The following is a 22,617-nucleotide window of genomic DNA, read 5'->3' on the forward strand; positions in this document are numbered from 1 at the left end:
GGAACCCAAAAGGACTGCCAAACTTTGTAGTGTTTTACTTACTTGGAAAGAATGGTGCAAAAGTAATATCGATGCAGCACTATGAAAGTGTTCAAGTAGTTATCTTTGGGAAGATAATGTGAACTCAGCAGTATCATTGCTCTGATCTTTGGTTAAAGTCTTACAAAACTAGATTGTTCTTTGATTGACAACCTTGTCAGAGAGTGAATGAAGACTGACACTCTAATATTGAAAATGCAGCGTTTACAAAACTTAAAGCCTAAGTTTTCTCATGACACTGCTTCTTTTGTGGAAGAGTGAATTTCACATTTAGTTTTAAATAAGTATACCTTGCTGGGTGCAGCTAAAACTTATGATTTTAGTCTATTGGCTTACAAAAGTCACTTACTGAAATATTTGATACAGATGTTTTCATAGGAGCAATATGGCCAAATTGTATTAGTGACACTAGGACTTATCATTTGAAAGCGTAAGTGGTCTGGTAGTTATCACAGGTCAATACCAAATTATGATTCTGTTCCTCAACAGAAAAGTGTTTCCTTTCAAGCTTTTGCAAGCATCATAGCAGATTTTACTAAGGTTTTTCTACACTGGACTTTTGTTGTTCAGGGGTGTGAAAAAAGTACCCCCCGAATGACAAAAGTTTTACTGACAAAAAGCACTGGTGTGAATGGCACTTTGTCGGCAGGAGAGCTTTCCTGCTGACAAAGCTACCACCGATCGTTGGAGGTGGAATTTTTTTGTTGTCGGGAAGAGCAGCTACAGTGCGCTCCTTTTAGCGGCACAGCTGTGTCACTAAAAGGTGCATTGTGTAGACATAGCCTAAGAGTCAAGGTCTGATTCTGGTCTCACTGAAATGAATCTCAAAACTTACATAACTTCAGTAATGCTGGATCAAGCATGTGGAATTAGGGCGTTAGTGCCAATATGATTGAGGGGCTTTGTCATTGTTTCAGTTACTGTATGAGCCTGTATTTCCAGCATGCTCTCAAGCATATTGCAATATTCTTCAGGGGAGTGAAGGCGTTTGTTTTAAATATACATACAAATACAATATTAATCAAAATTAAACTAAATTAACTTGATATTCAAAATATGTTATCCAGATGTTTTGGTTTATTAAAAATAATTGATCCCTGCTGTTTTTTCTACTGATTCTTTTTTTTTAATTTGACTAATACTTTTTATGTTCATCTGTTTAAAAAGAAATCTGAAATGACGAAAACATTACTGATGTAGTTAAAAGGTAACTATGAACCTGGTTTTGTCAGTTTCCATATCAAAATCTGGGGAGCATGGAAATGTCCAGGTCCCTCCCAAAACTTATCTTCTCTTACCCTCAGACTTTCCCTCCTCTGACTCTTCACCTACTCCAGGCTTACCTTCAAATCCAGTTTTTCTCCTTACCTCTGACATAGTCAAAGGGGTGTGTGTGTGTGTATATATGTCTATTTATGCATACATGTTTGTATGTAAAATACACTATCACCACTTTATCTACCCAAATATCTTAGCTGGCTTTAATATGAAAAAAAAAGGATGGATTGAAAGACAAGATTAAACAACTGTAATCAGTGTAAAACGATTAACAAAAAACATTTGCCAATTTCTGTTAATTACCGTATTGTTCCGAGTATAGGCCGCTCCTGATTATAAGCCGCACCCTTAAAGTTTGGTGCTATTTTAAAAAAATTAAATTTTTAACTTTTTTTAACTTAAAGAAAATATACACATTAGTAGAACAGTAAAACAGTATTTTATTTAATGAATAGGAAGACATGTACCAGTATTTTTAACACTTTTAACACTTTTGGTAGTCCTGCTTTTGACGGCATATGTTATATACTCAGAAATATTGAAAACTATTTTGTAGTTATACTGTAAATAAAGAAGGGAAAAGGAATGGACAACAAGGAGACTGATGGGAACAGTTCTCACCATCTCCCCTGCACAACAATCAACAACATTAGCAAATGTTCTTAGGGTTAGGAATCATGCCCCCCCCCGAACTCCTGCCCCATCCAACCCCCCGCGTTCCTTGACAACTCCCCCCACCCCAGGGACCCCTGCCCCATCCAACCACCCCTTCCCTCTGTCCCCTGACAGCCCCTGGAACCCTTGCCCCTGACTGCCTCCCACCGCCCCATCCATCCCCTGATCCTTTCTAACTGCCCCACCAGGACCCTTGCCCCTATTCAATCCCCCTGTTCCCTGCCCTCTGACCCCCCCAACCCCTATCCACCTCCCACCCCGAACTCCCCTGCCCTCTCTCCAACACCCCCTCCCTGCCCCCTTACTGCGCTGCCTGGATGTGGCTGGCGGCACTACAGTCCGGCCGCGGCTGGAGCCAGGAGCCCCGGGATGCTGGGCCGGGGCAGGAGTCATGCGGCCGGAGCCCGGAGCTGGAGGATGTGGCGGGAGCCGGACGGCCAGAGCCAGGTAGCTGGCCGGCCAGAGTAGGGCGGCCGGGAAGGGATGCGGGGCCAGGGCCGGAGCCGGGGGACGCGGTGCCGGGCGATGTGGTGCCGGGCGGCGGGGGACGCGCGGCCGGAGCCGGCGCCGGGCGACGCGAGGCTAGGCAGGGCCGCCCAGAGAATTCCGGGGCCCGGGGTCTTTGGCGGGGGGGGCCACTTCCATTCTGGGACCTGCCACCGAAGTGTCCTGAAGACCTGCCGCGGGGCGCCACCGCCGCCGAATTACTGCCGAAGCGGGACCCGCCGCTGAAGTGCAGCCCGGTCTTCAGCGGTAATTTGGCAGCGGGAGGCCCCGCCGCGGGTCTTCGGGGCACTTCAGCGGCAGGTCCTGGAACGGAAGGGCCCCCTGCCGCCGAATTACCGCCGAACACCGGGCTGCACTTCAGCAGCGGGTCCCGCTTGGGCGGTAACTCGCCAGTGGGGGGTCCTTCCGCCCCGGAGCGGAAGGACCCCCCCCCCGCAGGCGAAGACCAGGAGCAGAAGAAGCTCCTGCGCCCGGCCCCGCAAGAGTTTTCTGGGCCCCCCGGAGCGAGTGAAGGACACCGCTGCGGGGGCTCCGAAAAAATCTCGTGGGGGCCCCTGCTGGGCCCGGGGGCAAATTGCCCCCTTTGCCCCCCCCCCGGGTGGCCCTGAGGCCGGGGCCGGCGGAGGCGGGTACACGGGGCTGGAGCCGGGCGGCGGGGGAGGCGGGGACGCGGCTGGGGTGGAGCCAGGCAGCAGGGGAGGCGGGGACGTGGCCGGCGGAGGCAGGTACATGGGCCTGGGCGGGGACGCGGCCGGGGCTGGAGCCGGGCGGCGCAAGGCCAGGGCCGGCGGAGGCGGGTATGCGGGGCCGGGACCGGGGCCGGGCGGCGGGGGAGGTGGGGACATGGCTGGGGCAGCCCAGAGCCCTCTGAGTCCCGCCGCGGCTGGGATTTAAAGCGCTCTGGGCTCCCCACCGGGGCGGGCAGCTCAGAGCCCTCTGATTCCCTGCCGCGGCTGGGATTTAAAGCGCTCTGGGCTCCCCGCCGCGGCGGGCAGCCCAGAGCCCTCTGATTCCCCGCTGTGACTGAGATTTAAAGGGCTCTGGGCTCCCCGCCGCGGCGGGCAGCCCAGAGCGCTCTGATTCCCCGCCGCGGCTGGGATTTAAAGTATTTTTATTGTTTTTCTTTTTCAAGATCCCGATTATAGGCCGCACCCCTAATTTAAAGACTTAAATTAGGGGGGGAAAGTGCGGCCTATACTCTGGACAATACGGTAATTTGGATTTCCCTCTTCCCCCACACAGTGAGCCATATTCCCTTAATCTTCCCTGACATTTGAGCCAAATTTTCAAAACAGTCTCCCAAATTGCACCAGTAAAGTTTGCATGTACATCTGGTTGCATTCACAAACATATGAGAGAAATTACCCATTTAAAGATCTGAACTGGATGAATGGCTAATTTGAGAAAGTTTATGCAGCGAAGTATAAAGAAATTATTTTCAAAACCTCATTCATATCAAAGTATTTCTTAATAATGAGCAATATTTGAGTTCTCTACACAGAAATCAGAATCTCAATTTTATTTTAAAAATTATTTAAATATGTGTCTGAAATTCCTCTGGGAATCAATGTTTCTTGGAAGCCAAAGACAAACTTTTCTAAGCTGATTCCTAAATTGTGCCTACAACACTAACATACACAAAAATGCCTATATGTTAAAATGTAGTTCATGTTTACAAACAGTTTAATATTCTTTGTTTGACAAGATTTTCTCAAGGTAACAATTTCTAATGAAATGAAATAGCATTAGTAAAATTTCCATATTTCTAATGTTTTATTCTCTTAAAAAAATATTTACAGAGACACCCATTGATAGCAGAAGGAATCACTATGTTAGACTTCCTCCCCCATTCCTCTCTCACACTGCATTTGTATTGAAGTCACCAGATTAAAATACATTAAAGTATTTCACTTCTGATACGGCTTACCTTTCCGAGTTGTATAATTTTTTATTTTATTTACCAGTCATCTGATAAACTTAAAAGAAGCCCACATATCTTATTTTTGGTCTCAGTAAGTCACAGTATTGTAATGTCTTCCTAGCTGTCATCATAATAGACAACACCTTGTAAACTAGACATTTAGAAACCATTACATTGCTGTTTTTTCAGTAAAGTATTTCTGAGGCTTATCACATGTTGACTACAGATTTAAAGCTCTTTCTCATGTTTAAAAGAGAAAACATAGAAAAACATGAAAAGATTAACATCTCCACGGTGCCTTCAGCAAATGACATTTCCTTAAAACAGATATGTTAGTGCATCCCCTCTTAAACCAGAAACCTTAATTTACTGTTTCCTTTCATCTGCTGAAATAATTTTTTTTTTTTGCCTTCAATAGTTTGTTCTGGTCATTAACATTTCTGTAAAATGAAGTTTGAAAGGTGCTTTTAATGCTCAGATAGACTACAGAGCACATTTGGCTGTTAAAATCAACCTACTTAAGGCAGAACTAATGTTTAACACTCTCAGCTATTTGAAGTAGTTCACTGCCCAGTTTAATGGTGCTGCCAAGGGCAATGAGCACATTACTTGCTATTATATTTTGCGGTGGGGGTTGTTATTTCAGCAATAAAGACAATATATGATATTTCTGAAAACATTGGTTTAAATTTTAAGCAGCATTTTCCCACTAACAAGCTGTAAACTATAATTTCTTGGGGAATGGCAGACAAGAGACACTCAACCTTGTTCCTAGCTGCAATTGCACATTGCAGTCTTTGAGCCGAATGATTTTTCATTCGAGTTCTGTTGAGAAAGACATAATCAATCAAAATGCAGTAAAACCCTAATGTAATGCAACTTGGTCTCCTATAATCAGAACTTCAGTTCACACATTGTAGCGCATCAAGACAATTTGTCTTCCATTCCAAATAGAGTTTCCCCATAGCTACGATAACTTTAAGACATTCTACTGGACTCTTCTTTGTGTGTTTTTGAATACATGTAATATATATGTAAACAGATTATTTCATGGGAAAGTTAGTGCACACAACTTCCATTAAAGAAAATGAAACCAGTTTTTTTGCCCAGGGAAGTCAATGGAAACCTCTGAACTAATCTTCAGTGGGAACTGTGCATGTACACTGAATGCAGAATTTGACCCCAGCTAACTGAGTGGATGTAGCATATCCACTATTTCTGTTCCTGTCTCTGGTCCTGACTGCCTAGCAGCATATCTGCTATTTCTTGCCTGATGAAGAATATCTGAGAAAGGATTAAAGATAAAGTAATGTGTTTTCTGCTATATTTGGAATAGTGAGCTGAATTGTTCCCTTAGTTATTCTGGTGCAAATTCACTGAGTTCCGTGGAGCTGAATAGATGTAATTGAGAAGAGAATTTGGCTCATTGTTTTTATATAACCTTTAACAAATGTAGCTGGGGAAAAAAGGCAATTGTTCATACAAAGTGAGTAATAAACATCCAATTTATATCAACTATGCATTTTAGGGGAAAGAATTTGAAGTAGAACTTGAGTTTTATACAATATAAATTTTTGGTACTTGCAAGCAAAAATTTGCACTTTTTAAAAAGCAAAATAAATATTGATTCACTGGATAGACCAGCAACAACGTGAGAAATAACAAGTGACATTTCCTGCTCCAAAGTACCTCATTGTAATGGACCATGTTATTTTAGACTCTGAGTATAAATTAATTTGTTTCTACAAGTATCCTGTAACAGTTCTTGAGACACAGTCATGCACATAACATTATTAGTAATTATAGCAGTTTGCCATTTTCATCTGTTCTATGCTTATTTCTTTTCTGACTTCAAACTAATGTATTTCAAACTAATGAGGGTTCTTCATACTGCCACTTAATAGAGATTATCAGTTCCTATTGCCTACATTTCAGAAACAATATAGATTTATTTTATTTTAAGAATGAAATCTAGTTACCTGCACTAGGCATTTTTCACACGAGTAATTCCAGTAGTGTCACTATCTACCCAGGGATAAAAACCCATGGCTGACTTCGGTAAGCTGACTTGGATTTGCGGAACTCGGGCTCCAGGACTGAAAGATTGTTGTGTAGATATTTGGGCTCAGGCGGGAATCCGAGCCCTGGGACCCTGTGAGGGTGGAGGGTCTGAGAGCTCAGCTCCAGCCCGAGCCCAAATGTCTGCACCACAATTTTTAGCTCCATAGCCCAACCCCGCAAACCTGAGTCAGCTGACCTGGGCCAGCCATGGCTGTGCCATGAGTCTTTTATACTCATGTAGACGTACCCTTAGGTACAACTGACCTAATGAAATCAATGGGACTTTCTCATACAAATAAGGTGAGCACAATTTGTCCCCATGGACTTGATTCCAGTTTAATCATTTATATTATTGTGTCTTGTAAGGTGCTGAGTGCCTAAAATCCAATCAGTTGCACTTAGAACCCATGCAGCAGATACTTAGCTTGGACCCAAAATGATTTTGATTGCTGCTTCCTTTAATTTTTTTCCCCACATTAGTTTTTCTGGACAGTCTTATTTTTGAAAGGTTTTCTTTGGGCAAAGGGTCAAATATTTATCAGTGCGGATAAATTATAGGAAGAGTTTCTTAATTCTTTTAGCTCCAGACTGAATGGTCAATTTCAGGGCCGACACCAGACCCCAGCGCGCCAAGCGCGTGCTTGGGGCGGCATGCCGCGGGGGGCGCTCTGCCTGTCGCCGGGAGGGCGGCATGCGGCTCCGGTGGACCTCCCGCAGGCGTGCCTGCAGAGGGTCCGCTGGTCCTGCGGCTCCGGTGGACCTCCCGCAGGCATGCCTGCGGATGCTCCACTGGAGCCGCGGGACCAGCGGACCCTCCGCAGGCACGTCTGCGGGAGGTCCACCGGAGCCGCGGGACCGGCGACCGCCAGAGCGCCCCCCGCGGCGTGCCGCCGTGCTTGGGGCGGCGAAATTGCTAGAGCCGCCCCTGATCAATTTACATGGCAAATTGTGTCAGTGCATTTTCAGTCAGTGTTTTTTATTAAAGCAAATAAACGCAAACAAGATAGGTCATGAAATTAAGAACTTTTTGTGTTGTTTGAAAACAATTGTTTGAGAGGTTACATGCTACTTCATTAATCTGAACAGTGAGTGACTCCTGATTTTTTTTTTCACTTTTTGTAACAAATGTTTAAAAACTCATTTACAGGTAATAATCAAGATTGATAAACTTTCTGATCCGGAACTTAATGATTGCTTGGGGACTGAGTGACTACTGACTTGCATGTATGCACAAGCTTCACAGTTACTTTTTGTTACACTGGGTTGCGACAACCTTTGTAAAACCATTGGCGCTCAAGAGGCAGTGTGGACCGCATCAAGACATTTCAGAATTTTAAAAAACCTGATGATGCTGATTTCAAATACTACTTTCAGTTTAGAGAAAACAGCCCTGCCTTGGTAATAATCTTCAATTAAAAAGTTATATTTTGTTGTGTTTGCTTGAGTGAATAAGAGCTGGAGAGGGATAGCTCAGTGGTTTGAGCATTGGCCTGCTAAACCTGCAGTTGTGAGTTCAGCCCTTGAGGGGGCCACTTGGGGATATGGGGCAAAAATCAGCATGTGGTTCTGCTAGTGAAGGCAGGGGGCTGGACTTGATGACCTTTAGGGGTCCCTTCCAGGTCTATGAGCTAGGTATATCTCCATATATTATTACATTAACTGTTTGACATATTTTATACTCTAAATAGCAACACACAGCTGTAGCCCATTCTGTATCATCCAAATGAGTTTGCACAAGAAATAAAGGATTGCCATCTGAACAATACTGAAGGGAGACAAGAGCAGAAAAAGGCAGTTAAACATTACAAAAAAATAAAAGGTCCTTTCAAGAGAGAAATTTCTGAACAAACACTTCAATTTTACAGAGGAAACTGTAAGATGGCATACACGTGGATACAGTATGCTACTATTGGGTGGGATTCATTAAGCTTCATTTCCCTGCACTGACATGAATGGATATGTCAGCCATTCACTCGAGTGGTGTGCAGTGTCAAAGCAGGGAAATATAATACTTCTGAAATGAGCAAGTCAGTTTACGAAGGATTGGTTATTAAAACCCATGAGGAGTAGGAGTGTTAAAAAAAACCCTGAAAATTAAATGGATGTTTGCATTTATCCACAAAACAGAAAAATTAATACAGCTTACAAACATCAAACAATATTACTTGAGATAACATACTCCCCACCTTACCTGGGAAATGTCCCATTAAGGGATCACTTGCGTCAGTGTGCCACAATTTCTGTATTTTTGGATGATGCATGTCTGCATGAGTAGTTATTTTTTAAAACTATATTTCCCTGTTAATCTTAGAATCCAGGCAAGAACTAATTTTAAACAAGAATGTAAAGGTTTCCATTTGGTAAGAAATGTCTCTTGTGTTTTTTTTAACTTCCCTTGAAAAGTAATAGCCTATCTTAATGGGAAAATAGTTCATGAAACTTGAAAAAGATTAGCAAAACTCAGACTCCACTAAACTCTCCTATTGTATAGCTGTTTAAAAAGTAACACCAAACCAGTGACAGAAGATATGCGAGCATTTCATCATTATAAACGTGTTTGAACAAAATAGTTAATACTATTCATCCTTCATTTACCTCTCAAGACCAGAGCTCAGGTGTTTGTGTTTTGCATGCAGCAGATGTTGGCATATTATTATCAGAATTTACATGTGGGGCTGAGCTTTACTGCCAAACATTAGCATAAGCATCCCACAGAAAGAAGAGTCTGTTTTCCTCATGTTGGCTTGCAGTTTGAGGCCTAGGGTATAGCTAATTGGACACAGAGGCTCATATGGACCTTTAGGGCCTACAGGGAGAGAAAGACAGTAGGGAGTCAGGGCCTACCAGGTAACTAACGTTTGTTCTGAAACTTAATAAACATTGTTTTGATCAACCCCTAGAAATTCAGCTCCCTGCACTCTTTTAATTGTTTCGGCCATCAAATGTTACAGGAAAAGCCTAGGAGCCTTGATCTTAGCTATTAGCATGTAAAATATTGTTTAATTTGTTATTAGTTAAGGGATGTTCCATCTGATACACTTTTTGATGTACAGGGAATCACTCCAATGACATATCCAGATGAAAAGTTGTATACTTGCCATTCACTGTGGTGTACAGTGTTTACAATGACCCTACCAGGATGCTGCCAGGAGACAGTAGGTAGGCTCCTCCTTCCCGATGGCTAAACCTATCCTGACTTTCCGTTTCACCTGTGGATATAACAGATAGAGGGTCAGGGTCTGTGTATGGGGGGGAAGGAGAGATGTACTGTCTTCCTGCTCAGGGTTTTCTTTCTGCTCTCCTTCTCTCACTTTGTTTGGTCTCTGGGGGGTGCTAAACTTGTTGAAGAGCATGGAATGAGTTGGGAAACAGTAGCCTGAGCAGTTACTGGATTGTAAAGCAGTAAGTTTTGAACATTTGACTTTTGCTCACATTCACATTGGTTTTATTGATATACTGATCCCATCCACCACTTGGGTCAGGAAGGAATTTTCCATTTTGGCATATTAGGTGAGAGTTAGGAAGAGTTCTCTGGAGTATCACATGAGGATTGTTTGGTGAGAGAGTTCTACCCTGATGTTGTTGTAAACATAGGAAGCTCTTATTAATTGGAAGCTGTTGTAGTGCTGACATATTTGAGCCCACTACTCATCCTGTTACTGAGATTTAATGTCAAAGCTTTAGGACTAGGGCAGCCTAGTGGCAGGACAGCCGATGGTTTAGTATTAATCCAAACTCAAGCATTGTGGACTGGAGGAGAGAGGGGCTGTCACTGTTCTGGAATAACTGCACCTCTGACCCCTTTGTGGCCTCCTTGTGAGCACCCCTCCCCCCCACTCATATTTCATGCCTGGAGCTGTCACATTTCTCCAGGCAGTAACTTTCATTGCTCTCTTTTCAGATTAGGAATTAGATGGTACTTGCCTCCTGCAGCTCACTGTGATCACTTTAGCAAGTCTGAGTTTAGCTCAGCAATTGCTGTCCTGCTGTCTCCATGGGCTGTGACAGGGTTAGCCAGTGACCAGCCACCCTTCACAAAGCATTACAGAGAAAACAAATCTTGAAGACAGTAACCCTATATGCCTGCCTGTTTTACCAGCTGTCATGAGTCTTCCACATGGAAACCCTGGTAGGTTTTGAAGTCCTTCAAACCCTTCCAGCGGGATTTGTTGCTCTTGGTTAACGTTTCATATGAGTTCTTGGATCCAATGAGGATGACCCCTCCCCTATAGCAGGCTGCCCACTTTATACAGTTACTGGTCCTTTGTCTGCTGGGTCTCTTGAACCTGGTCAAAACCTGTATATGCAACTTCCCCCAGGAGTGGTACTTCTGCAAATTTGTTTAACTGTTTAGAGATTTTCAGTAATTACCTCCTAGTGATGTTAGTTACTGATAGCCCATTCATACTAAGCGACTTCTCATCAGTTATTGAATTGCTCGTCTTATTTCAAGAAAGAAGTTAACCCTTTGCCACCTTTATTACCTGGTGAGTAACAGTACAAAGTGAGAGGGGAAACTGAGTCACACATTTCTTTATAAAAATAAATTGGAAATTTCACAGATCTCCACTGTGATTAAAGGATAATTGTGACCAGGCAGTAGCATAAGCATAGGTGAACGAGAGCCTCCTCCCAGGAGAAAGGCCAGGTTGGATACTTACAGTGTTAGGGTCCTGATGACTAGATTCCCATAGGCCTTAGTAGTCTACAGCAGATAAAGAGCCTGTAGGGATTGAGGAGCTGGTAGGTAATTTAAATTTTACTCTGAAGTTCAGTAAAATGTAAACTTTTAATAAGGTTGCAGCCAGAGGCCTTTCTATGTCAGGCATGTTATTGGCAGTGTCCGTGACATAGCATCTCTACTTTATGTATCAAATTAAAGATGATAGCAGGTAAACTCAGAAGGAAATAATACCTCATGTTTCATGTCTGTGAGTATATGTAAAACCAATGCATGACTAAGATAGAGTATATTCAAATGCTGGAATATAGGAACAGAACGCTATTCTCCTTTTTTGGCCACGTTTAGAATTCCTTCCCTGCGTTATGGCAAGGAAACTGTGGAGAGATCATTCTTATTGTGTGTATGTACACTTCTAAATAAAGCCAAAAGTAGAGTCCAAATCATACTGTAAAGGATTTTCTAGTAATCACTTTTGAGACCTGCTTGATTTAAAAAATGTAATAATCATGCTGGTGAATTTTCCCCTATTTCCACTAATAATTATTTCCTGATTAAAAATGCCCTGGCCTGACAGCACCAGGGAAATTAATAGGAGAAGCTCTCTATGAGTTTTAGAAGATAAGCAAAGACATATTCCATCTCTTAAAATTATTTAAGCAGGTGCTGTGGGAAGCCATTGCTTTTATAAGGCTCTTCAGATGTTTACAGCAAAACATTTTTTCCCAGTGATTGAATTTTTCAAAGTACTAAAATACCACAGAGAAATATGTTTCCCACCAGTTTTATGGCTCCCTGGATGCATTCTCTACAAACCTTCTATCTGCTTGGACACAAACACTCTATTGCAAAAAGATATCTTGCTATTTTAACAGGCTATACTGCTTTGAAAGGACACAGTTGCAGCACCAATGGGAATGTCAGTACCTTAAGAATAATACTGCTTTAAGGTTACTATTTTATTAAAGCAGACCTGAGTAATTTGTTCCTGACTGTTATACACCCCTATTTTATTAAGGGTATTTTACATCAGTGGAGGAGATTACTACCACTCTTATTTTCTCCACTGCTTGACTTTAATGTATGGTGTGGGATATAATATTTATTAAGCCTAAGCAGCGGAGGACATAATAGCAGAATTGTTCTTTATAACCTATTTCATACAGTTGTAAAATAAACCTTAATAAAACAGAAATAATTACCCAGGAGTAGGAAATGCAGTCTTCAGACTGTTTCAGATATTTTGAAGGATTCTGAAAGTTTAACTGCTGTTTATGCACCTACATTATAAATAGAACTTAATAATAAATAATAATGTAATAATAATATAATATAATAGTAGTAGGGTGCTGTTTAAAGTAATGTGAGATATCAAGTGTGTTATCATAAACTATCTAATGTAAAGTGTTTATATATGAAACAAATCTATCGCAAATAATGCTTGCACTTGTTACCTAGAAGGGAATTTTCTTTTGAGGCTTGTGATTACTATTTATTATTTATATTCTGGTTGCATCTAGAGACACCAGCTGATGGTTATCTTGCTAACACTGCTGTAAAAATAGCGATGTAGACAGTATAGTAACTCCTCACTTAACCTTGTAGTTATGTTCCTGAAAAATGTGACTTTATGCAAAATGATGTTAAGCAAATCCAATTTCCCCATAAGAATTAATGTAAATGGGGGGTGGGTAGGTTCCAGGGAAATTTTTTTCACCAGACAAAAGACATTATATACATATACAGTATAAGTTTTAAACAATTTAAAACAAACAGTTTAATATTGTACACAGCAATGATGATTGTGAAGCTTGGTTGAGGTGGTGGAGTAAAGGGGTAGAATATTTCCCAGGGAATGCCTTGCTGCTAAATGACGAACTAGCACTCGGCTGAGCCCTCAAGGGTTAATACGCTGTTGTTAATGTAGCCTCACACTCTACAAGGCAGCATGGACTGAGGCAGGAGGGAGGAAACACAATAGATGCAGGGCAGTAGCTGCAAACACTTCCCTGCAAAAACTAAACATGATGAGCCTACGCTATCCAGCTGGAGTGTACCACTCCCTCCTCCTGACAGCACATGCATGGCTGCACAGGTGCTAACTTTTCCAAGGTGCTGGTGGGTGCATACATAAGTGCAGGGGCGGCTCTAGGTTTTTGGCCGCCCCAAGCAGTCATGCCCGGAAGGCGCCCCCGAGCCGCGGGAGCAGCGGACCTCCCGCGGGCATGACTGCAGAGGGTCCACTGGTCGCGCGGCTCGGCTGGACCTCCCGCAGCTGCGGGCGGTTCGCAGGTCCGGCGGCTCCGCTTGAGCTGCCGCAGTCATGCCTGCGGGAGGTCCAGCCGAGCCGCGGGACCAGCGAACCGTCCGCAGTCATGCCTGCGGGAGGTCCACTGGAGCCGCCGGCCGAGCGTCCCCTCCGCAGTCATGCCTGTGGCAGGTCCGCTGCTCCCGGGGCTCCGGTGGACTGCCGCCCCCCCGAGAAAGGGCCGCCCCAGGCAGGTGCTTGCCCCGCTGGGCTCTGGAGCCGGCCCTGCATAAGTGTGTGAGAGAGAGACGTGCATTGCCCCTTTAAGTATGCTGACCCCACTTCAAGTACGTTGCCCTTTTAAGCAGATCAGCCAGTTCAGACAGGAAGCAACAGATTCCAGCAAGCTCCCTCCTTTCTGTCCCTGAGCCCTGGCCCCCTCCTCCGCTGTGTGGAGAGGGGATACAGAGTGGGGAGCAGGATCAGGGGGACAGCCTCATATCAGCACCCCCCTCCCGCGCTCCCACTCTCCCCCAGCAAGCAGGAAGCTCCCCGGAGCAGCTCTGAGGCAGAGGGCAGGTCCGGAGCAGCACAGCAGTGGGGGGAGGGACAGCTGACGTGCTGCTGAGCCACATACCTTACAGGGAATTTAGGGGAGCTGATGGGGGTTGGGGGGCTGTGAGCCCCCTGGTTCTAAGCCCCACAAGGAGGGGCTGCTCTTCCAGAGAATCCAGCAAGCATTGGACAAACCAGGCAGCTGCCAAACAATGACGTTATAAGGGAGCATTGCGCAACTTTAAAGGAGCTTGTTCCCTAATAGATCAGCACAGCAGTGGGGGGAGGGACAGCTGACGTGCTGCTGAGCCACATACCTTACAGGGAATTTAGGGGAGCTGATGGGGGTTGGGGGGCTGTGAGCCCCCTGGTTCTAAGCCCCACAAGGAGGGGCTGCTCTTCCAGAGAATCCAGCAAGCATTGGACAAACCAGGCAGCTGCCAAACAATGACGTTATAAGGGAGCATTGCGCAACTTTAAAGGAGCTTGTTCCCTAATAGATCAGCGATGCAACAATGAAACAATGTTAAGTGAGGAGTTACTGTACTTTAAAGTTGAAACTTGGACTAGAGCTTGGATGCTGAAGTCCACCCTCTCCCTATACTTCAGAGCCCTGCTTGTGAGTTTCACTAACCTGAGTCTGTCGACCTGGGCTGTTTAGACATATCCAATGTATGCAATGTTGGGTTAAAATTAGGCCCTGGCTGTCATGGGGATCAGGAAGGATCTATACAGTAGATTTGGTTTTGTAAATAAGAAAAATAATGAACTTTTCCCAACTTGATTTTTAGTTTTAAATTATTGAAGTCTTGTTACTCTTAAAAGGTTACTGCTGCATTATATTGCAGCCTTGCTTCTGTTTGGCAACATTGTTTCCATAAATACTATAGAAGAAAGGGCTAAAGCAAAAGAATATGGTGGGAAAATGGAAAACCTATACAAAAATATATTGTTTATATGTGGTAAAGAGCCAAATTATTATTAGAGTGAATGAGATGTTAATGAATAGCCAGATCACTGCCTCTTTTGGTTCGGGGTTGGGAAAGGGGATTGTTTTACATTTTATCCTGATATTTTCTTAGAATCTTCTGATTACACCACAGCAGGCAACTCCTCTGAAAGAAAGAATTCAAAGGCTAAAACCCTTATGTCCCCTGGATGATCCGTGCTGCCTCTTGGCCTTCTTTGGTTCCCTGTCAGAATGGCTCCTGGTATCACTTCCGCTGCTGGCTGTAGCCCTTAGAGCATCTCTTAAAGGCATGGAGGGGACAGTTTCCACTAAGGAGCTAATATAGCTTTGCACTATATTAATTTCTGAGCAGATTTTCCAACAGGTTTGAGGGAATGATGCATGTAGTTCCCCATCCTTCATGATCTTTACCGCCTGTTGTACTACTCCCCTCTGTGTATAGATAGCGCCTGAAATTATACTAATTATGTAAACTGACGTTCTTACAGTATGTGAGAGGACAGGGCAGTGAGCAAAGAGAGGCACTTAAAAACACCTACAGTATGACAACAAGTAGTAGAGTAATTGCTGAAAAAGAAGTCTTTTCTGCCATGCCTTCCCTTCAACATCTGTTGCTCCATATGGAGTCATAAATATTTGCAACAAAATAGTTGAAGAAATAATCTCAACATTAATAGAAAAAGGCTGAATCTGCCAAGAAAATGTAAGGGTTTTTTTTTCTTGGCAAGTTTTACCCACCTAACCTCATCTGAGAGTTTAAATCTCAGTGGAAGAATAGTCTGACAGCAGTGAAACCTAAACCTTATCATGAGAAACACATGTCAATTTGAATAGGAAACAGTTAACTCAGAAAGATTTTGTAGACACCATAGTTTTTTGCCCTCTCTTGCTTTGCATCCCTCTGATCCAGAATGGGGAGATCTTTGGAAAGCTCTGTAATAAAAGTGTTCTTGGCTTTTACAGCATAGTTCAAATCCTTGCTTTTGTAGTTGGCCACTAGAAATAATAATTGTATATTTGTGCAAGGGAATGGCAAGGATAATATTACTAGTGGGTGCCTGTTATTTTAATGAAGCTTCAAAAAGTTGTCATATGGCAAATAAAATTTGATAGTACTTGAGTTTTCTTGTAGGATTAAGGACTGCTTTGTAAAGGTCCATTAAGGGAGCATCAGTTCAAAACTCAGCATCCACGTTACAAAAGCTGCCTACCTCCTATTAGAACCTAACTAGAATAAAATAACCAGACTACAAATTGTAAATAGTAGGATATTATTTAATATTGTTTGGTAAGTATTTTATAGGAAATGGCTATTGTATGAGTAGAATTTGTTTGTACTTAGGAGTTTTGTTAAAGAACAGATCCGTACCCAGGTGGTGATGGGATTTTTTTGAAGTTTATTTTTATTAAGCCCTGTGTGTCGATTTTTACACTCAAGCTATTTTTAAAGCAGCTCTCAAGACCATTTCCCAGGCTTGACACCAGCAAACAGTATGCATTGTTCCTCAATTTCTTATTCAGTATTGCAAAATAAATCTCATCTAACTTTGATTCTTTCCTTGTTAAGGTTTAAATTAATAAAAACCCCTAATTTTTTATTGTAAGAGACAAGTATATTTTAAATATATGCAACTATAAATAGATATAATTTTCAATGGTACTAATGAGAGCCCACTGACGTAAATGTCAGATCTGTATAATTATCCAAGTGTCCCTTGTTAAAGAGTGTACAGCTAAAGACAAACTGCAAATTGTTGTTTCAACCTATTCTAGTCAAGTTTTCCATTCCATGGCTATCTCTGACTCGTCTTTCCATTGAAATACTTCCTAAGTGCCTACTTCATAAAATCCTCCTGGTAAATGTACCCTCATAACTCCTGAAAACAGCTCTATAGAAAAGGCAGTATATGCATTGCTTACACTATTTTCTCTCTTTTATTTACTACTGCAAATAGTCTGCTTTTCTTAAGCCTTCACATTGCTTCAAGTGTTATAGAAGTGATCTACGTTTTCCCCTGGATGTGTTGAAAACAATTACAAGGTTTTATTCAACACTTCTTCAAAACAAAATAAATTGATTTTTAGAGTGAGTGGATGAAAAGCACAAGGGAACTGAATAAGGTGATGTGGAGGATAGCTGGCTTTACTGTTTACTGCTAGCTTCCAAAGCTTTTAGGGCATCCTGAAAATTCATACATAATGGTTAAATTTTATGGTTAAAGTGAGGGGTAAAGTGCACTAGTGAAAAACACTATTGTGACATGAAGTGATATAGAGCCATTTTTAAATGGACCAAAGTTCGATTTAAACTTGGTATACTGGAATAATTGCCCTCATTGACCTTCTGCATTCAGGGAGTGTAATTAAGAAAAAAAAGGAGTTACTTTAAATTTGGCACCTGAATCACACGCTTAAAGCAGTAAATTTTTTTGACTTGTGCCAGATTAGGAGGCGGCATCACTTTACTCATTGATGAAAGGAACTGCTCACCTCCTGGCACAGAAGCAATGAGGGTTTGCAGAGCGGTTAAGTCATTGCAGACAGATAACTGTCTTTGCAGACTTCATATATATTCCATACATGTTTGAAATAAACACATCTTCTTTACTATCTGTCCCACTATAGTGGAAACTGAGCTCACAACTTACTAAGGAAGCATTGGAGCTGCCAAGATTAAAAAAAAAATCAAACAAAATCTTCATTTTGATAAACAGCCCTGCGTGAGTTTGAGGGCCTGAGCCTACACGAGCATCCACAAGTGTCAACCCTTAGCTTGATGAGAATCCTACTAAAATAAATTGTCAAGAGTTCCACTGACTTTCAGGCATAGGTATCCTTGTGGGTGCATCCCTTTGGAGGATCAGGACCTAAATCTGTGTACAGGGAGACTAGATTTTTTTGACACAGTAATACTAGAGAGCAGTGTCCATTGACTTCAGTTGTAGATGTTCAGTTCTTCTAAAAGATAGGTGCACAGCACCTCCTGTGTTTTATACTTCCTACTATATACAACTACAGGCATCTTTTCTTAAATAAGTACAGGAGAGAATATACTGCTGCAGAATATTTTTTCCTTTAATGAAACATATGGGACCTGATCCTAAAATAGGGGGCAATTTGATTTAAAAAAAATGTTGAAAGGGAATAATGTTTTCAGTAGTAGACAGACATTTTAATTGATCCCAGTAAGTTGGTGCAGAGGAAAATAAGTATTTGTAACTATATCTTCAATCCCTTCCCCCCATTCAAAGAACACCACAACTGTCTACACCTTTCCCGTAAGGATGTAGGTTTCCACCGCTTCATCACTTGGGGAAAAAAATACAAAGGGTTATCACTATCATGGTTATTCTTAATATCTTCTTGACAACCTTTGAGAAGTCTTTGTCCATCACAAGCAGGGCACATTGCCTACATAGCACTAAGATGGTTTATTAATAAAGACCAGAAATTTAAGTGATACTAAGCAAGAGAAAAAGAGCCTGGTATAGTTACAAACCAAACCCAAAAAAAATTGCTAGCGACTAAAACTTAAGTCTAGGAAGTTATATCTTTGCCTACAACAGTTTCTCACTTAAGCTAGTTACCAGCTGCTCCTTCCTTTCAGGCCAAGAGGCTCCAACTTTCACAGACTCATATGGTGCTGCGCCCTACGTGATGGATAAAAAGGCTTTTTTTCCTTCCCTTATGTTACTCACACTCCATTGTCTCCACTGTGAGAGCCAGGAGGGTATCCTGAGGTGCAGACTCTGTCACCTGGCATATTTACTAAGTTGACTTCTCTGCTTTTTTGCATGATGGCATTGGTTACCTTATATGTATGTAAATATACTTTCATTGTCGTCTGTCTGTAATCAAGCTGGTCAGACAGGAAAGCCACATTGCTTTGTCAGGCTTCTTGCATGCTCTGCCTCCCAAACACAGGGTTTTTTTAAGACCATATTTACAGCACGCACATATTGGAAAAAACACACCCTCTCTCTACACTACCCATACATACATAATACAATGATTTGTCAGCCCCAGTATGTCACCAGTTTATGTATGGTCCCTTATATGGCTGCTTTTAGATAAATATTATGATAACTCTGTGTTGTGTGTGTCAGACCTGATATGAGTTAATGTATGGTGGGCCCTCTGCCACTTGGCAGCGAGGGGGCGCTTACAGTCACACATAGTCTTATGGGCTAGTGCAGCTGTGTCAGCCCCAGTATTGCCAGTAGAGTTTCCCAACTGATTATATTTGTGCTAGTTCTGACAACCTAGGGCTAAGCCCTACACAAGTAATTTTTTTACCCTGCCTCCCCAACCCAGACCCACATGTTTGTCACCTCTCCTCAATTGTAAACCCTTTGAGGCTATCACTGTAGCTGCTTGGGTTGGGAAGAAAATTAATCAGCTGTGTGTAGACGTTAGCCAATCAGGAGCAATGGGTGCCAACTTGGTGGGCTTATAAATAATGTTTTAGGATGTGAATAGAAGGGAACTAGATTGTTTTCATACTCATGGTCTATCAAGTGTGTGAGGTGCATATCACATAGGGTTAAAAGAATGTGCTTAACTAGCAGGTTTCTTCTTTAATAAAACTATTGACTAGCCTATTGGTAGTGCGCTGCACTTTCAGGTTGGAGACTAGTCAATAGCATCTATTCCCAGTCCTGATTTTTAGTCCATAGGCTGGCGTTTGACTTCCCAATTAGGACTGGGCAAGAGACTGGTGAGCCAGAAGATGAACTACAGTGGGCTGTTGGAGCTACAGACATTTTTTTAGCCATCTAAAATGTAATTTTCAGGAGTAGCATTCAATTCATTCTTGGTATTTACTGTATATTTCTTTTCTGCAAATATAATTCTTGCCTTCCTTTATGTCTAGTCAGCACAGCCTCAAGCAAGAAATTAAAATAAAAAGACTTGCCCTCTAAATGGACTCCTGAATGCTATTACAAAGTGTGCCAGGTTTAACAAACAGGCTCAATAAAAGCAGGCTTCACTTTGCCTCAATAAATGGAAAGGTTGTTTGTGTCCTTGGTTAGATAGTAGTTGTCCCAGCTGTATTTCTTGTTTATTCTATTGTGTTATATGTATGAATGCTGCTTTTAATATGTACAGTTCTAGTGGGCTTTAAATTCAAAACGTTTCAGTCAAAACCTTTTCTCCTTTTACTATAAAACTATGTACTTATTTAACCCACAAAACATGCTTCCAGCACTTGCCACTTTTTAATTACTTTGTCAGTTAGGATTTCTCAAGCCTCGCTAATACATTTCTGATGTTGTGTGCACTTATTCAGACTGTGGACAAAATGTAGACACCATTCAGATGTGAAGACCTATTACAAGATTGAAATAGATTTCTAATGCATTTATCATTCATCTTTGCAGTGTGTGATTTCAATCAGAAAAAAATGATGAATGGTTTGACAGTTTCCACCCATATACGCTAAAACATAATATGCTTCTACTAGTTTTCAGCTATTACAGACTTTAACATGCAATGTGACCTTGGTCTGCAAAGCATGTTTGGTTAGCACAAAAACTTAATCATAAGGAGTCATAAGTAGAATCCTTCTTCTTTACTGCCCTTTTTCTGGGACTAGGAAATTTATTGCTTGTGGGACAGGTAGGATATGAACAATGGGCCAAATAGAGTCCAGGGTTATCTCATCTGTGTGAAAACTGCTGCTGAAAATCGATGTGACCTCTGCTACACTGTCATCCCAATTCCCACCCTCTGTGTCCTATTTGTCTTTTGGTAGAAGCTTAGATCTGTGTGCTGTCTCTATGTGTCTCTCTTGGGCCAGATTATCAAAATGAATCATTGCCTGCATACCTCTTATATTTCTATTTATTTTCCTGGTGTTGACTAGGTCTGATGAAATATGATTCTTTTTGCATTTGATCCTCACTGCAGCAAGCAGCACCTAATTTAGCTGTGTCTATCTCTTTAAAGAAGAGTAATACTATTTTGAAACTTCAATCTACTGTATAGCAACATTACAAACCATAGACCATGAAACCTGTCCTCACAGTCAATAGTAATTTTCCTTTCAGCCAATTTAATAGTATTACTTTCATCTCCAAGTAGGAGCGATTTCTAGACATTTTAAAGCTGTTATAGTTTTCTGTTATGCATACTTTATGTATTGCTCTCCTTTTGAGATGCCACTTTTGTTTAGCCTGCCTTAACTCTGTAGCATAAATGTCATTTCTGTGTCATATCATATGCAACAGCTAATCAATTAATTTTAAGAATTCTACTTCTTATATAAAATATTTAAACAGGAGAAATGGTGAATCAGTAAGAATGCAATGGTCTGAATATGAAATTATCTGTTGTTTAAAAACAGATAATTTATATGACATAAATCCAGTTTCTAAAATGTTAGCTACATAGATGTGAATCTGATGTAGGCTTTTGTTATTAATACTTGAGGCATCATTATGAAGATGTTCCATTTAATGCTCCCACACAGTGAAGACAAAATACTCCTTAATATAGATTTCAATAAATATAGGAAAACTACTAGCACTCCTGGGTTAGTTGTTGACAAATGTATTTCAGAAACATAACACGTTATCTTGTTCAAGAGATGCCTAAGCAATTTGTTTTTCAAGCTATATAACATTACCAATGTAAAGACCTGCAGTTTAATTTCTGTCATAGTATTTGTAACTGATGTACTGATTCCCTCCGACATTTTTTTTTTAATGCTGTGGGGGAAAGCCCTGTAAATGTGGTGTGATCTAATTGTAAATCTTAGAATGAATATGACCAAGGGACTTGACAAATGAAACTATCAGGATTGGTTGTGCAATTGCCTTTAGAAAACACATGCATCATGAATTTATGATCAATATATTAGTTTCAAGCTTTACTAAAAAGCAATTGCTGTGAAGATGTTCTTCATAACTTCTGCAACTGCCAAAGGAATTAAAGGGATGTTTCATGGATTCCAAAGGAACACTACACAGATATATTTCTAGACATTTTAGATTCAAAGAATGTACAACAAAACATCTGATGTAAAATAACCGACTGAAGATTTTTTGTTCTATAGGTCTCAGCAGTAAGCTTGATACTAAATCCATTATGTGTAGCGGGTTTAAAAAAAAAGGTGATATGTCAGTTATTGCTCTGCAGCAGTGGTTTGCAAATTTTATTAATTTGTGGATTCCTAAAAAATTTCGAATGGTGATGCAGACCCCTTTGGAAATCTTAGACATAGGCTGTGGACCCTGAGAGGTCTGTGGACCACAGGTTGAAAACTACTGCTCTACAATATTCATTAGTGACAGTGTTAATTAATAAAAAAATGCTTTGGGCTCAGACAGGTTGGTGAAAAACATTTAAAGATTATGTTGCTTCTATGAAGATTAACTTTTTACATCATGGAGGGGCAATGTGTTGCCTGTCAAATAGGGAATACTATATTGGGCCAGGATCCTGCAATTTATAAAAGGCACACCAGTTTGGCTACATATTGTAAATTGCAGGAGAAGGGGTTCTCCCTACTCTACCATGATACTGCCCCCTTTCTCTTTTTACCCTAGAAGAAACAACTCACCTAAAATACTCAAAGCATGAATGCCGAACACTAGAAAGGATGACAATAGCAAGATACTCTGTAGGAAAATCTGCACTGACATTTCACGTACAACTGAGACTCAGTGTCATCAAGGCAA

The 22,617-nt window shown here is 41.6% G+C and overlaps 1 protein-coding gene across 4 annotated transcripts in view; it reads left to right on the forward strand.

Moving 5' to 3' along the window:
• DACH2 (dachshund family transcription factor 2) overlaps window positions 1-22,617 on the forward strand; it is a 491,181-nt gene that overhangs the window by 443,235 nt on the left and 25,329 nt on the right. The gene's annotated exons all lie outside the window — the stretch shown is intronic.

The sequence above is a fragment of the Mauremys mutica genome, chromosome 9 (assembly GCF_020497125.1).
Source record: "Mauremys mutica isolate MM-2020 ecotype Southern chromosome 9, ASM2049712v1, whole genome shotgun sequence".
Taxonomy (NCBI): domain Eukaryota; kingdom Metazoa; phylum Chordata; order Testudines; family Geoemydidae; genus Mauremys; species Mauremys mutica.